Source organism: Amblyomma mixtum, chromosome 7 (genome assembly GCF_055824585.1).
Source record: "Amblyomma mixtum isolate Tamu chromosome 7, ASM5582458v1, whole genome shotgun sequence".
NCBI classification, from domain to species: domain Eukaryota; kingdom Metazoa; phylum Arthropoda; class Arachnida; order Ixodida; family Ixodidae; genus Amblyomma; species Amblyomma mixtum.
In genome coordinates this window covers 44,924,350-44,940,227 of record NC_143018.1, presented here as the reverse complement: position 1 = coordinate 44,940,227, position 15,878 = coordinate 44,924,350, and positions in this window count along the sequence as shown.

Genomic DNA, 15,878 nt, shown 5'->3' with positions numbered 1-15,878 from the left:
TCTCCTCCCCATAACCCCTTCCCCTACTCGAGAGGACTGAGAGGGGGCTCTGTTCGGCTGCTAGGAACTATCGGCCCAACAGGCCCTGGTTCGACGGACCTGCGCAGCGGTCAAAACCAACGAGATCCCTGAATGAGGGATTCCGCCTTGTATTGTAAGGGGTGAGACCCACTAGGGGCCTCTCCCCGAGCACCTCTCTGTAAATATAGCCAAATAAATGCTTTTCGCCGCCACCACCAGCATCGCTGGTGTCTGTGTCGAACATGGATCATGCGCCGCACTTAAGAACCCGCCTTTAGATGAGCGGTGAACTTGGTGTGCAGTGTGTGAACGAACGCTTCACCACCGCCGGGTGAAGAAGAGATGCTCCGGGCACCATCTGGCTATTGTGGCAGTAAATACGTCACCTGAGGATCCTCGGCGCTGATTCCGTTCTCTCCACACGCCGCGAGGGCAACGCTTGAGTGTGGATGGCTTTTCACTATTCACAGTTTACGCTTAACGAACATTTCAAAACTAGGTTCACAGGGCCAAATCATCATATTTGAAATGGTTTGAGATAGCGGATTACTTCAGAACGAACATTCTTAACGATTAAAATAAAGAGAGAAAGGAGAAGAAAATTCTGAAGTGATCGGTGGTGGTGGTTGTTTTGTGCATGCCGGATCGGATTACATGGAGTCTCTAAGCAGTTTCTCTGCCCGTGGCACCTAATGAAATGTCTGTTCGGCAACTATCTGTTAAGGCTAATGCTCAGAAAAAATGTGGTAGTGTTTTTCGGCTGCGTGCCGATCTGCTGTTAGACCTCCGGAGTCCACAAACTAGGTTTACGTCGTGCAGTCACGCCTTCCATCTCTAAACGCTCCACAGCAGGATATCGCTCAATCAGAAAAGCATGCGCACACTAAGGGACAATATACACGTTTCACACGACTAGAAATGTAAAATTTCAAGAAATTTTGAATGGCATGAAAAAAAAACGTTTTTTTTTTTTCAGGTTGTTTTTTCATGAAAAATTGGAAATTTTGTAAAACGTGACAAAAACACATTTATTTGCAACAGCACAACGATCAATAATAATGCTCCAAAGTTCAGTCGAATACGCACTTATAGATGTCATATTGTGAAACGAACTTCTTGTTCTATTGCACTGAGCAGATAAATATTTGCACTTCAGGAGAATATGGAGATATAAATATCATATTTGTGGAACGAACTTGTTCTATTGCACCGAGAAAGGGAACATGAAAACTGATCTATAAGTTATTCCATACCGGACTCAGCCACTGTCGCTGGATGCGGCACTGCGCGCAGCAGCATGGATTGAAGTTGTGTCCACAGCTAGGTTCGCCTGCATATACACAAGCTTTCGAACACGTTCCCCTGAAAGCCTTTTGCGAATCCTTGTATGGACGTTTCCGAAACGTGACCAGTTTTGTTCGCAGCTGGCCGATGAAGGTGGTATTTGCAGCAGTCGGCAAGCCAGAGGAGTTAGCGGCTGGTTGGTGCAAAGGCCTTGCCACCAGGTAGATGGGGCCATGTGCTTCGCTGAAGATCCCTGTCCTGGACCAAATTCCTGCGGATGTCTTGTACTCTGCTACGTTAGAAATCAAGAAGCTAGGCTTGTATTTGGCTAAAACCGCTTACGTGCGCAGCAGCCTATGTTATTTATGCCATCTGTATAGCGCTGTAGAATTTGCAGCCATTTTGTTCTACTTCAGCCGTGAGTTCAAGTATTAGTGTGTTTTTAAGTCAAGCCTGGATCTTATATTGCCCTGGCCTTCAACTCGCGTACTCGCAGCACGAGTGTTTTAAAAGCACCACCTGGCACCTGCGATGACGACTGCTCTCCAATCGTTCAACGATGCACGCTGTAATGGTTTTCAAAGCAAAAACAAAAACCTAAACTAAAATGTTTCTTTTTATCTTTTCTCCTCTGAAAACAAAAACGAAAAAAAACGTTTTTTTTTCTTCCAAAATTGCAGTGTCTTTTCCGGCCTTCACACCTCTACATAGGACAGTGCAGTTGGAACACAAAAGAGCCTCAGCACGGAGAATCTTACGAAACAGTACCGGCATTTGTCGCAGTTGGTGCGCAGATGAGAAACTTGAACTTGTGACAGGCGCCATGTAACTAAAAAAAAGGTGCAGATGCACCCGTAAAGAAGTGATGAATTGCTATGTGGCTTCCGAAGCTCTGGTCTTTTGCGACAGCCGCAGATGTTGTAGGTCACCAAGATTCTTAAGCAAGGAGACCTGCCTATGCGGACGTAAGATAGGAGCTGCTAGAAAGCAGCTGCAAGTTATTTGATACGGTGTGTCTTCAGCCAGATGAGTAACAGGAGTCGAAATTTTTCCACGGGAGTTCCGAGTTACAAGAATTGCAGTGAGGACTTTAAGTCGGTGATAATCACGGTACAAAGTTCTAGCGGTAGGAAGGACATTTGAGGGACGCGGCAATGACCGTAGATACAGCCCTAGTTAGAGTGACCCTGAAATAATTTAGATGGGCATATCCTACTGCATCAGATGTGTGAAGGTGGTCTTTGTGGGCATTCAAGTCAAATTTGAAAGCTCTGGGTGACCCTATAATGTAGAAATAATTTTTAAAAATCGCTGCTCCCAGTCGCTCGCAACTGATTAGGGCGACACGCCTCAGGGCGAGTCCCTGAGGCGTGTCTCCTACCTCGTTTATGTCAGCGGGCAGAAGAGCCAGACTTCAAGCTCGCCCAGTCTTCCCACTGACGTCATCGGGGTAGAGGACGCGCGGTGTGGTGTGTTGCTCTAATCGGTTGGGAGCTACTGCGAGTAGCGATTTTTTTCTAAGCTATAAGGGTTGCACCTCTCCCTAGATAACAAACACTCAACAATGCCGCAGACTACCGGCACACATTCTCCCCTTACCCCTTACCTTAGCCCACTATCATCCATCCTTCCCCACTCCTGCTTGCACCTTGTGCCCAGAACCCTTCGCCCCTTCCGTCCACATCCTCTCCCTCTGCCCGGCGGACCCTCCCCCTGGGGCCAAGAAAACCTAAAGACCTGGGAGGACTGGGAGACCCTGCAGCTCTCGGAGGACCAGGCGGTGCAGACCATCGCCACCGGCCGGGCTGCCAGTGTTATGGACCTTAGGAACATAAACACTTGAGTGCGGTTCGGCGGTGCGGCCTTGCGGGGACCCCGGGGCGTATCTCGAATTCCTTTCATAAAAAAAAGTTTTTTCTCTTTCTCTCCACGCAGAGCTTCCAAATATGACTGGAATACCCACAAAGACCACCTTTACACATATGTTCTACTAGAGTATGCCTATCGGAATCATTTCAGGGTCCCTTCAAAGACTCTGCTGTTTGAAGCCGGCGAGGTCAGTCATCACTACTGTGCAGGAACATGACATGCCATTTTTGCACAGAGAGCCCTCCAAAGTAGGCTTGTTGTTGCACCACATTCTTACTTCTGCTGCTGGGATGTGACGGTTTGAAGGAAGCTCTGGATGTTTTAGGCGGCGATTAGTGTTGTTAAGCTTATGGCGGGTCCCGCTGGGGCATGTTTCTTGTAGAAGACCAAATGATAAGCTCTAGCTTAACGGAACCGCTCTCGACCAGTTGAAATTTACTCCGGCTACTAAGCTAGAGAAACCGGGCGGCCACGTTTAGATGGGGAATGCTAAGGTTTCTCTTACACGGTACATTGATGCACTTAGTATAAAGAGGAGAGAGAGAGAGACAAACTTTATTTCAACAGGAATTCGGGGCACGCCCCAGGGTCCCCGCACGACCCCACTGCCCTCAGGTGTTTATGTTCCTAAGCACGGCGGTGGCGATGGTCTTCACGGCCGGGTCCTCCGAGCGCAGCAGGGTCTCCCAGTCCTCCCAGGTCTTGAGGTTCTCTAGTTCCCGCGGGGGAGGGTCCGCCGGGCAGAGGGAAAGGATGTGGAGGGAAGAAGCGAAGGGTTCTGGGCATAGCGCGCATGCCAGAGGGGGGAAGGAGGGATGATAGTGGGCTAGAGTAAGGGGTGAGGGGAGAGAGAGTGTCTGCAGTCTGCGCCAGAGTGTTGCTTGTTTATTATCTAGGGAGGAGTGGGGCGGGGGATAGAGCTGGCGTGAGGCTCTGTAAGCTTGCGTCAGCTCGCTGAATGAGTGCATGCGCACCTTCGTGAATCCCCGATCCGAGGCCACCTGTGCCCGGTTTAAAGAACCTCGGGTTGAAAGACTGGCGGCCTCGTTTCCGGGATTCCCGGAGTGCGCGGCCACCGATATCAGTTCCACTTGGCGGGGCGGGGGTGCATCGGGCGAGTCCAGTATGTGAAAAGCAGGGACATGAACTCGGCCTCGAGCAAAATTTAGAATTGCAGTTTTAGAGTCACTTAATATATACCGGGCTTCCGTGCGAGTGATAGCAAGTGCAATGGCGGATTCCTCGGCAGCCTCTGGGGACGTGTCTGGAGGGAGAGGTAGTGTGAGGAGGGTGGATGAAGAGGAGTCCACCGCAGCTGCTGTCGCTTCATCACCCGTCAAGTCAAGTCATCTTTATTTTCAACATCACAAGGATGCTAGGGGCGCAGCCAAAAAGCCTATTAAAGGCTTGACGAGGGGCTGCGCCCCGTACAAAAACTTGGTAACTTCGGCGTAAGAGTGGACTATGCAATGAAAAATATTTTTAACACAAACAACAGGGCGAAATGGCACTTTCACATAATGTTTAGCTAAAGACTGTAGAAAAGGTGACATAGGATTGCGGCAAAGAAGAAAAAAACATACACGCAGTGTGGAAAACATAATTACAGAAATGCACACTTTCAGTGAGGTAATAAAAATAATAATAGTGTTATCTGCACACTATAACTATTGGATTGTGTTTAGAAGAAGAGGCAAGGTGTAACTAATGCTCTGCCGTCCGTAATTTGTTCGGGTTTGTGGAATGACGAAATGATTTTTTGTACGAGTGCTGTAATTGTGAGACTTGCGTTCAAGTCTGTAGAGTTCCTTGAAGAAGATAGCTGTGTTTATGGCTGTAGTCCTGTAGCGCCTTAATAAGGTTTGTTTATATTGCTGCGGGATAGGAATTATATTCATTTTACGAAAAATCGCTTCTGTTGGTGCGTCTCGAGAAACGTTGACGATGATTCTAAGGGCTCGTTTTTGTAATCTGTGAAGCTTGCTAACATTCGAAAAGGTGGTGGTCCCCCAAACCAAAAAGCAGTATCCTATAACAGAAGAAAATAGGGACTGAAAGATAATTTTTTTTTACACATTGCTGTAAACAATACCGAAGCCTGGAAAGAATACCCACTACCTTAGCTATTTTGTTAATCGTAGTATCTATATGTTTATTCCATGATAAATGTTCATTGAAATACACTCCAAGACTTTTAAATTCCGAGACAAGCTCAATTTTTACCGAACCTAGCCACAGCGAATATCCCAGGAAATCAATGATCCTATTTCTGGGACGGAAAAGCATTGCTTTTGTTTTTTTGGTATTCATTTCCAAGGAGTTAATGGCTGTCCATTCATGGAGGGAAAGCAAACACTGATTCGCCTGCCCAAAGAGATCATATACATTAGTTGATTTAAAAAATAGGCTGGTGTCATCAGCATACATTATAAATGTGCATTGGTTATCTAGACTAGTAACATCATTTATGTAAAGATTAAATAGCAGTGGACCCAATATGCTGCCTTGAGGAACACCAGCTCGTAGAGGCTGTATATCGGAAAGCTGATTGTCAATCTTGACCTGCTGACAACGGAAGGTTAAGTAAGATCGGATTAACTGAAGAAAGACGCCCCGAAAACCGTATATGTCTAGCTTGGCTATTAAAGTCTCATAGTTGATCCGGTCGAACGCTTTTGAAAAATCAACGAAAATGCCCAGAACAAGCTCCCTCTTTTCAAATGATTCCAGTATTAATTCTTTCTGCACAAGAAGGGCGCTCTCTGTCGACCTGCCTTCTCTGAAACCATGCTGACATGTAGTTATTAGGTTGTGTTTTTTACTAAAGCTAGCAATACGTTTAAACATCACCTTTTCTAGACATTTTGAGAAGACGGGAAGTATCGATATTGGACGATAGTTAGAGAGGTCGTTTCTGTCACCGCTTTTATAGATAACAGAAACCCTAGCCATTTGCATCCGCTTTGGAAATACTCCTTTTTCTAGGCAGATATTGAATATGTACTCTAATACTTGGCTGATAATATCAATGACATATTTAAAGGGTTGCACCTGGAAGCCATCTATATCACGAGACCTGCTATTACGAAGGGTTGCGAAGTGACTTTGAATCTCATGCTTATCTGTCGGGGACAGAAACGCAGTTTCAGGGGTACGAAATTTTAGATATTCTGCAGAGCGTTGATCATGAGCACTCCTGACAAGTGAAACAAAGTGATCGTTGAAGCGATTGGCCAGCTGCCTTCCAGATAACGCGCAGTCGCCTATTGTGATCGATGTACAAGTTTGGGGGTCTCTTTGAGGGTTTAAGATATTGTTAATTTCCTTCCAAACAAGATCGCTTCGTCTTACTGTATTGGAGTTGAATAGCTTATTCATGTAGTCTTTCTTTGCTTGGCGAAGAAATGATGTTACCTGGTTTCTAAAATTTTTAAAAGCTTTAAGGTCATCGGGAGCTCTTGAAGAAAGGAAACGGCTGTAGAGTTTGTTTTTCTTTGTTATCATTTCGAGGCAGTCTCTGTTGATCCACGGTTTACGAGCTTTCCTTGGCTTTTTGCAAGTTCTTTCAGGAAAACACTCTAAATATATGCTTGTAATTATCTTTACGAAACTATCGTACGCTAGATCTGGATCATTAATTTCGTACACGCACTTCCAGGACACTTCCTTAAGTTTGGCTCTGAATAGTTCTAAGGTATCTGGGTTTATCGTTTGGTATGTTTGAACTATTTGTTTCTTTCGTTGACGCTTGTTCACACGATCAGCAAAGAGAAAAATTGGTAAGTGATCACTCAGTTGAGCACAGATTACACCAGATTGTGTGAATGTACACTGAACATTGGTGATAAAAACATCGATAGATGAGCCTGCATGCATTCTTGTTGGCTCTAAGATGACGTTTCGAAAACCGTTACAATCCAAAACCATATTTAATTCACGCTGTTCATGAGATGAAGTTAAAGAATCTATATTGATGTCGCCACCTAATATCAGGTTCAGCCCATTGTCAGTTATCCAGGACAAAAAATCGTCAAGAAACAAAAGAAAAGAAGACACATTTCCACCGGGAGGACGATAAACCACTGAAAACACATTTGAGCCACAGCTATAAGAAAGTATTTCATAGTCGTCCACTACCATGGAGAAGCGAGAAATAACACTGCCATTAAAAGATTTGTTTAACATTAACATCACACCACCTCCTTTCTTATTAACTCGATGCTGGGAAAATGTATTGTGATCTTCGAGGGTTAGAACTTCTTCATCATCTCGATACCAAGTTTCTGTTATCATAATTACGTCAAATGAGAATTTTAGCGACTTGAGAAAAGTAAAGACCTCATCTTCTTTGTTGCGTAATGACTGAGCATTCAAATGAAAGAAAGAAGTGACATTTTTGTTTTTCGAATGTAAATTAGAAACATCAGCGGGCAAGAAGAGCTGCGTGGCCATGATGAAGTGAAACAAAATCAAAGGGAAACGTACTTTCCTTAAACTATTTTATCTAGGTCACCTACACAGGCAATGCGGATCGCATCGGACGATTCATCCTTTCTCGCGAAAATGCGTCCATTTCTCGTCCAGACGAATTTCCATTTTTTCTCCTTTTTTCGAGTGACAGTCATTCCCAGCAGTTTTTTCAATGTGGGGCAAAGGTGCTCGTTAACATAAATTGCTGCACGAGTCCGAGACAGGCTGCCGTTTGAATCGCCTTCGGAGTTAGAATTGCCATCGGCAACGCTTGCCTGTGCAACTGTTTCAAGGTGAAGACTGTCAGTGGTAATCTTTGATTGTCGGGCTTTATCAAGTACAGCATCACGCTTTGACCGATTTCGGAATTGTACGATAATGTTTGGGCATGGGTTATTCTTTGTCGGGACACGATGACAAACTTCTATATCCTGCATTGTTATCGGTTCCTTGATAGCTACCAAGTCGTGCAGGCAGCGTCCACCCATACGGCGTCCGGCTCGAGGCCGTACGCTCGATGTAGTGCCTTCGCACGGGCTCTGCGGAGGTGCTCATGGTGGGACGGGTGCATATTCCTCGGGAGCAGCCTGATGAGAAGCTCCCGGTGAAGGGGTCGTGGGATGGCGAGGAGGGTTGGGTCATTGGACGGTATTCTGATTCCCAGGTTGTCCAGGATATACCGACCTGTGGAAATTTTTGTGAGCGTGAGGTATTGGGCCTGTAGGTGGGTCTCCACCAGTTCCCCGATCGTGTTGTGGAGGCCCAGGCCTAGTAATCTGTCTGTGGGTGTGCTGAGGGGAAGATGAAGTGCTACCTTGAATGCCTTGCGAATCAAAGCATCCAAAGCGTTTATGTCATGTTTGGATAGTTGTAGGTATGGGGTAGTGTACAATACACGGCTGAGGACAAAGGCATGAATGAGGCGACATAGGTCGCGCTCCTTCATGCCTCTATGATGTACCGAAACCCTGCGGATGAGGTGCGATATCGCGCCTGCAATCTGCTTGAGTTTCTTGAAGGTAGTGGTGTTATTGCCATTGTTCTGGATGTGCAGGCCCAATACACGGAGGGTGCCAACCTCAGGTACCGGGTAACCATTCAGTTCAATGGCAATAGGGGAGCGGGGGCAGCGGTGGTTCTTAGGCCGGATGAGGAGCAGTTCGGACTTCTCTGGGGAGCAAGACAGTCCGATGGTCCGTGCGTAATTTTGGGTGAGGGTGGCTGCTTCCTGTAAGGTGTTCTCTATGTCGCCGTCACTGCCATAGGTGGTCCACAGGGTGATATCGTCGGCATAAAGAGTGTGCTTGAGGTGGGGAATAGTTGCCAATTTTCGGGCGAGGGGTATGAGGGTAATGTTAAAGAGAAAGGGGGAAAGGGCGGACCCTTGAGGGGTGCCGATACTCTGAAGCGTGTAGGAGGTGGAAGACAGAGGGCCGAAGTGAATCGCAGCCGTGCGGTCAGTCAGAAATGCTTGAATGTAGGCGTACGTGGGCACACCCACATTCAATGGGGATAGAGCAGTCATGATCACCTGATGTTCAATGCGATCAAAAGCTTTGGAGAGATCCAAAGCTAAGACTGCCTTGGTGTGGCCTGGAAGAAGCAGGTCAAAAAGGTCGCGTGTGAGTTGCAGCATGGCGTCCTGTGCGGATAGATGAGGGCGGAATCCCACCATGCTATGCGGGTAAAGATTGTTGTCCGCCATGTGACTTGTGAGTCTCGCTAACACAACATGCTCGAGGAGCTTCCCGAGGCATGAGGTTAGCGAAATCGGGCGAAGGTTTTGAATGGTGAGTGGTTTGTGGGGTTTAGGTATGAATATTACCTTCGCGTGGCTCCAGGACTGCGGGAGGTTATCCTCCCTCCAGCACTGGTTGAAGTATTTCGTAATGTGGGTGATCGATTGGTCATCCAGATTACGGAACATCGAGTTTGTGATCTAGTCTGCACCAGGTGCGGAGTTGGCGCGGAGAATCAGGAGGGCCGCTCTGACTTCCGTCTCCGTGATGTTGGTGTCGAGTGTGGGATGTGCTTGTCCTGTGTAGTGCGGTAGAGGTATGGGGCCGCCTGGAGATGTGTACATTGTTTGAAGTGTGTATAGAAGGGTGTCGGGATCGTCAATGTGTTCATGTGTGAGGCGTGTCACGTGGTGCTGTGTTGCTGATTTGGTGCGTGCGGGGTCAATGAGGTGTCGGAGGAGTTGCCATGCACGTTTGCTGGACAGGTTTCCGGCGATGCCGTCGCATATCTGTCCCCAGTTGGATCTGCAGAGCTCCTCAGAGTGCTGTTGGATTTGTGTCTGCAGCGCTGCCAGCCGCTTTTTAAGTGTCCTGTTAAGTTTGTTGCCTTTCCAGCGTTCCAGGATGCTGTGATAAGCCTCCCAGAGGTGGGCTAGGCGTGTGTCAAGGGTAGGTGTTTCGGTTGTAGTTTCAATGTGTGGCGTGTTGTGGTGAACGTCATGCTTGAGTGACTGCGCCCATGCATCGATGTCTGCGATGGGAGTGTCTGGGAGGGCGGTGCGTGCAGCGCGAAAGCATCCCAGTTAATGAGTTTGTGTGCTGTATTTGCGTGACGGGGTGGTTTGTACGGGACAGTGATTTGTATAATGTAATGATCACTGCCCAGTGTATGTTGTGTTCTGTTCCAGGTAACGCCGCGGATACAGCGGCTCAGCGTCAGGTCCGGACTGGTGTCCATGCTGACACTGTTGCCGATCCGTGTAGGCGTCTGAAACGTGTTGTGCACAGTGAGTTGGAGGTTCTGCAGGAGCAGCCAGAGCCTGCGACCTCGATGTGTCGTGGTTGTGTATCCCCAGTCAGTATCATCATCATCATCATCATCATCATCAGCCTGACTACACCCACTGCAGGGCAAAGGCCTCTCCCATGTCTCTCCAATTAACCCTGTCCTTTGTCAGTTGCCGCCACTGTATCCCCGCAAACTTCTTAATCTCATCCGCCCACCTAACTTTCTGCCGTCCCCTGCTACGTTTGCTTTCTCTTGGAATCCACTCCGTTACCCTTAAGGACCAGCGGTTATCTTGCCTTCGCATTACATGCCCTGCCCAAGCCCATTTCTTTTTCTTGATTTCAACTAAGATGTCATTAACCCGCGTTTGTTCCCTCACCCACTCCGCCCTCTTCCGATCTCTTAACGTTACACCTATCATTTTCCTTTCCATAGCTCGCTGCGTTGTTCTTAACTTAAACTTAACCCTCTTTGTTAGCCTCCACGTTTCTGCCCCATAGGTGAGTACCGGTAGGATACAGCTGTTGTATACTTTTCTCTTCAGGGATATTGGTAAGCTACCATTCATGATCTGAGAGAACCTGCCATATGCGCTCCACCCCATTCTTATTCTTCTAGTTATTTCCCTCTCATGATCCGGATCTGCGGTCACTACCTGCCCTAAGTAGACATATTCTCTTACTACTTCCAGCACCTCGCTACCAATTGCGAACTGCTGTTCCCTTGCTAGGCTGTTGAACATTACTTTGGTTTTCTGCATGTTAATTCTTAGCCCCACCGTTCTGCTCTGCCTGTCTAACTGGTTGATCATGCTTTGCAGTTCTTGTCCTGAGTGGCTTAGCAAGGCAATGTCATCAGCGAATCGCAAATTACTCAGGTATTCTCCATTAACTCTTATCCCCAACTCTTCCCATTCCAGTCCCCGGAATACCTCCTGTAAGCAGGCAGTGAAGAGCATTGGCGAGATCGTGTCTCCCTGCCTGACACCTTTCCGTATTGGAATTTTATTGCTGACTTTATGGAGAACTATAGTAGCTGTGCAATCGTTATAAATATCTTCCAATATTTTCACATAACACTCTTCCACACCCTGATTCCGCAATGCCTGCATGACAGCTGAGGTTTCCACTGAGTCAAATGCTTTCTCGTAATCAATGAAGGCTATATATAGGGGTTGGTTATATTCTGCGCATTTCTCTATCACCTGATTGATAGTGTGAATGTGGTCTATTGTCGAGTATCCTTTACGAAAGCCTGCCTGATCATTTGGTTGACTAAAGTCCAAGGTTGTCCTGACTCTATTAGCGATTACCTTAGTAAATACCTTGTAGGCAACGGACAATAAGCTGATTGGTTTGTAATTCTTCAAGTCCTTGACGTCCCCAGTCAGTATGCTGACTGTTGAAGTCCCCACCGATGAGTAGGGGATGTTTCCCTGCCAGATGGTGTAGCTTTCGCAGAAGTGATCCTTCCCACCATCACACCCACGCCCCACATAACGAGGACGTTGTGAACCTATGAAAAGTTCATCACGTAGCACTCAACACAAATTTATTTGTACCCAGGAGCATAGAAGGGACAGCCGTCCCTCTACAAAACAGAAGCACACATTACGGCTACACATATCGCCCGTAAATAAGTCAGGAGAGACCGCGGTACCGCTGATAATCAATGATGCTGAATTTAAAAGACTGAACTTTAGCTTCTAGAGTGCTCTGAGGCCCAGTAGCTAGCTTAGAATTCTTGTGACAATAATACGCGAAAATAACGTCGCACAGAGTATCACGGCGAAAATGTCATTGCGCTACGCTAGCTCCGCCTAGTTGTTATATCAAATACAGAACTGAACAAATTTAAGGAATAGAGCAAGCGAATTTTAAAGCCAAAATTTTGTGTCCTGCCTTTCATGGCCGCCAAACTGAAAAGTCTGAGAGGAAAAGGAAGGCGCAGTTACTACATTACGCTCAGTGGGCAATTAACCGTGCCGTCTAGGGGAGTTGTCATTCGGCCGCAATCTCGGACGCAGTGTCAGGAAAGGCGCCTGTGTGCTGTGCTATGTCAGTGAACTGTAAGGATCCCTTAGGTGGTGAAAACTATACCGGCGCCTTCCATTACGGCACCTCTTTTTGCCTCTCTTCTTTCACTGCGATCTTCCTCCTTTCCCTCACGGCGTGCAGCCTGGCTGGTCCTACCTTCACGGTGCAGGTGACGAATGCACTGAGAAATCAGTGTTACTGCGTGTTTTATGCGAAGCATATTACTAGAGCTACACTACAGCCCGTCGAGCGCGGCGGTGGAGCTACCATGACCACGTGACACCACGTGAAAACATGACGTCACAGCAGAGGAGAGATGGGCTGCCGGCTCCCGCGGCGGTGGAGGCTCCACATCAGAGGCGCTGCGGCTGACCACGTGACAACATGACGTCATAACAGAGGAGAGATGGGCTGCCGGCTCGCGCGGTCGGCCACGGCGGTGGAGGCTCCACATCAGAGGCGCTGCAGCTGACCACGTGACGCTACAGCAGTGGTATAAAGCTGAGCTTGGCTCGCTCTCCGGGCATCGGCGAGCATCTGTCCTCGCTTCGGCGAGCGCGGCTTCGGCCGCTTATCCGTTTTTTTCAGCAGCGTTCGCTACCGCGGACGCAGTTGTTGCTGCGACGCGCGTCTTTTCTTTCCTTTTTCTCTCTCCTCTGATCTTTTCCCTCTCGTCTATCTGCACGTGGTCAGTCACAACAACAACAACTCTCCGGGCACTTACGAGGCGGCCAGGTGTTGGGATGCCGCCTAGAAGCAGGGCTGATTTGAGCGACGACCAAGCCTAGCCATCAATATGCTTCGCATCTGACTAGCCTCAGCCATTTTAGAGCGCAGCTCTTTGGCGTCCGTTCCTGGGTTTCGCGTCGTCGTCGGCGTCGGCCTCGTAACTAGCTCCACCCCCAATGTCACGCTTTTCAATTGGTCGAAATGCTCGTGACGTCACAGTGCGCGAATTTCAAATGGGGCCAATTGTACTTTGGCTAGTAACCATGCAACCAATCAAAGGGATCGTATAGTGATCCTGCAACTAAGTTGGACTGAGTTTAGTTAATTGCTTAATTAATCAATTAGCCTAATTAATATAGAGGAGAATGAAGAGGTCAGAAGAAAAGCAAAGAAAGACGCGCGCCGCAGCGACAACAGCGTCCGCGGAAGGAGACGCTGCTGAAAAAAAACATATAAGTACGAAGCCGCGTTCCCTTCACCACCACGCACTTCGATCCCCACTCAGTAAGACGTTGCTCGTTTCACATACGTTGTGTCGAACATCCTAGACAGTTCCAACAATTGACAGGTTAATGACAGAACACGATGGATAGAAATACAATAATATAAATATGAAATAGCCTAATTAACCTTTCTAGTTAGACCGCATAAATCAATAAAACCGAGAACGAAATTGGTCGAGTTGCAACATTATGGCTTCCGTGGCGTTTTTCTTCAGTTGCTAAAATCCTATCTTCGATACCGCCGCCAGCAAGTTGTTATCAATAATCATTTGTCTGATGTACGAGCAGTTCACGCAGGAGTACCTCAGGGAAGTATTTTGGGGCCTCTGCTGTTTTCTTTTTACATCAATGATCTGGTAAACATTGACAACACAGCAAAATTCATCATATACGCTGATGATACCAGCATACTTTTAATAGGGTCTGATGCCGAGCTTCTTATCTCACGCGCAAATGTACTTCTAAATAAACTACATTCCTGGAGTACCGTTAATTCGCTTGCCATAAACAACAGTAAGACAAAAGCTGTTTTTTTCAGGCCGAAAAACCGAAACATAGACACGCAGGCCATACTCCATCTCGGCACTGCAGATATTCAGATAGCGTCGCAAGTTAAATGTCTTGGTGTTCTGTTCGAAAAAAACATGTCCTGGAATGCTCACATAGATGCAGTTGCAACTAAAATTTGTCGCATTACAGGGATCCTGTGCAAATTGCGATATTTTGCTCCTGTTTGTATTAAACGCCTTATTTTCAGTGCCCTTTTTACTTCACATATTAACTACTGTCACCTAGTGTGGGGTACAACTACTTTGTCAAATATTACAAAACTTCACCTCCTACAAAAAAAGGCAATTCGTATAGTTGCAAACGCTGCATACGATAGTCACACTGCACCTCTCTTCAGGGAACTAAACATTATCACACTTCCTGACATTTATGAAACAATGCTCCTTAAGCGTTATTCTAACGGAATTAAACAGAATAAAGACATTCTAGGCGGCATAGCAAACCTGACACCTAAACGAAAAACACGAAATACCCGCAGTACTGAACTGTGGGAAATACCTCGAGCACGCACTAACTATGGATACCAGATGCTACATAATATGCTCCCGTCGCTTCTAAACAAACGAGTTGTTTCATAGCCACAATACTGTTTTTTTTTTGTAAATATATCATAGCCACAATAATTGCACTTTCTAACCTTTTTCTGTATTGCACCGTACATTGTATACTTCATTAAACACTCTACTAATCTTGTAATTGTTTTGCTTATGTCTTGATTTTGTGCCACATCCTCCCATGTCTGATGCGTTGTGTTTTTTATTCTAGTTTTGTTGCCAATGCCGTGATTTTTAGGGGCCGTGAACCCCGTCAAGCCCAGTTAGAGGCTTTTTGTTCACGGTCCTCAGCATCTGTAATGTTGATGTTGGAATAAAATGATGATGAATGATGATGAATGAACGAGGGTCTCCGGAGTGCGATACGAGCACGCTAGCCACTCCGTAATGCCAGCTGAATGGTTTGGAATGAACAAAGGCGCGTCTAGCTAATACGGCGTCTTCGTTCACTCCCATCTTCCCCCTTTCCCTTACGGCGAGGTGCAGGTGTCCACCCAGATATGCGAGAGAGATACATTTCCTTTCCTCAAAAAATAAATTTACCGTCCAGCAAGGCGTACAGCCGAATTGGCGATGGCGTTCTGTGGACTCCCTGGCAGCGTTGCAAGACGCTGTCGCGTTCCACTCTTACAGGCGAAGCTTAACATGTTAACCACACATCAGTAACACACGCAGACAGCCAATGGACGCGTCATTCGCTGGCAGCACTTGATTCATCATTCACAACCACATTCGTGACAGAATGCTGTACTAAGGCTTTCGCCTTGCACCACTTTAGTCGCCAAAGTGACTCCTAATTTTAGAGCGCAGCTCTTTGGCGTCCGTTCCTGGGTTTCGCGTCGTCGTCGGCGTCGGCGTCGGCCTCGTAACCAGCTCCGCCCCCCTTTCATCCCCCCAGCGCTAGCAGCGACCGACTGATAACGACCGACTGATACCGCTGGATGCCGCTGACGCCGCTAGAGAGTCAAGATAACGTGACTGCATAGAACACCGTCGCCGCCATGCAGAAAGAGGAGGAAAGGGTCCCCCCCCCCCCCCCCCCCCCCCTGTTCTTGTGTGGCGGATAGGGTGCTCTTCAGTTGCCGACGCGCCGG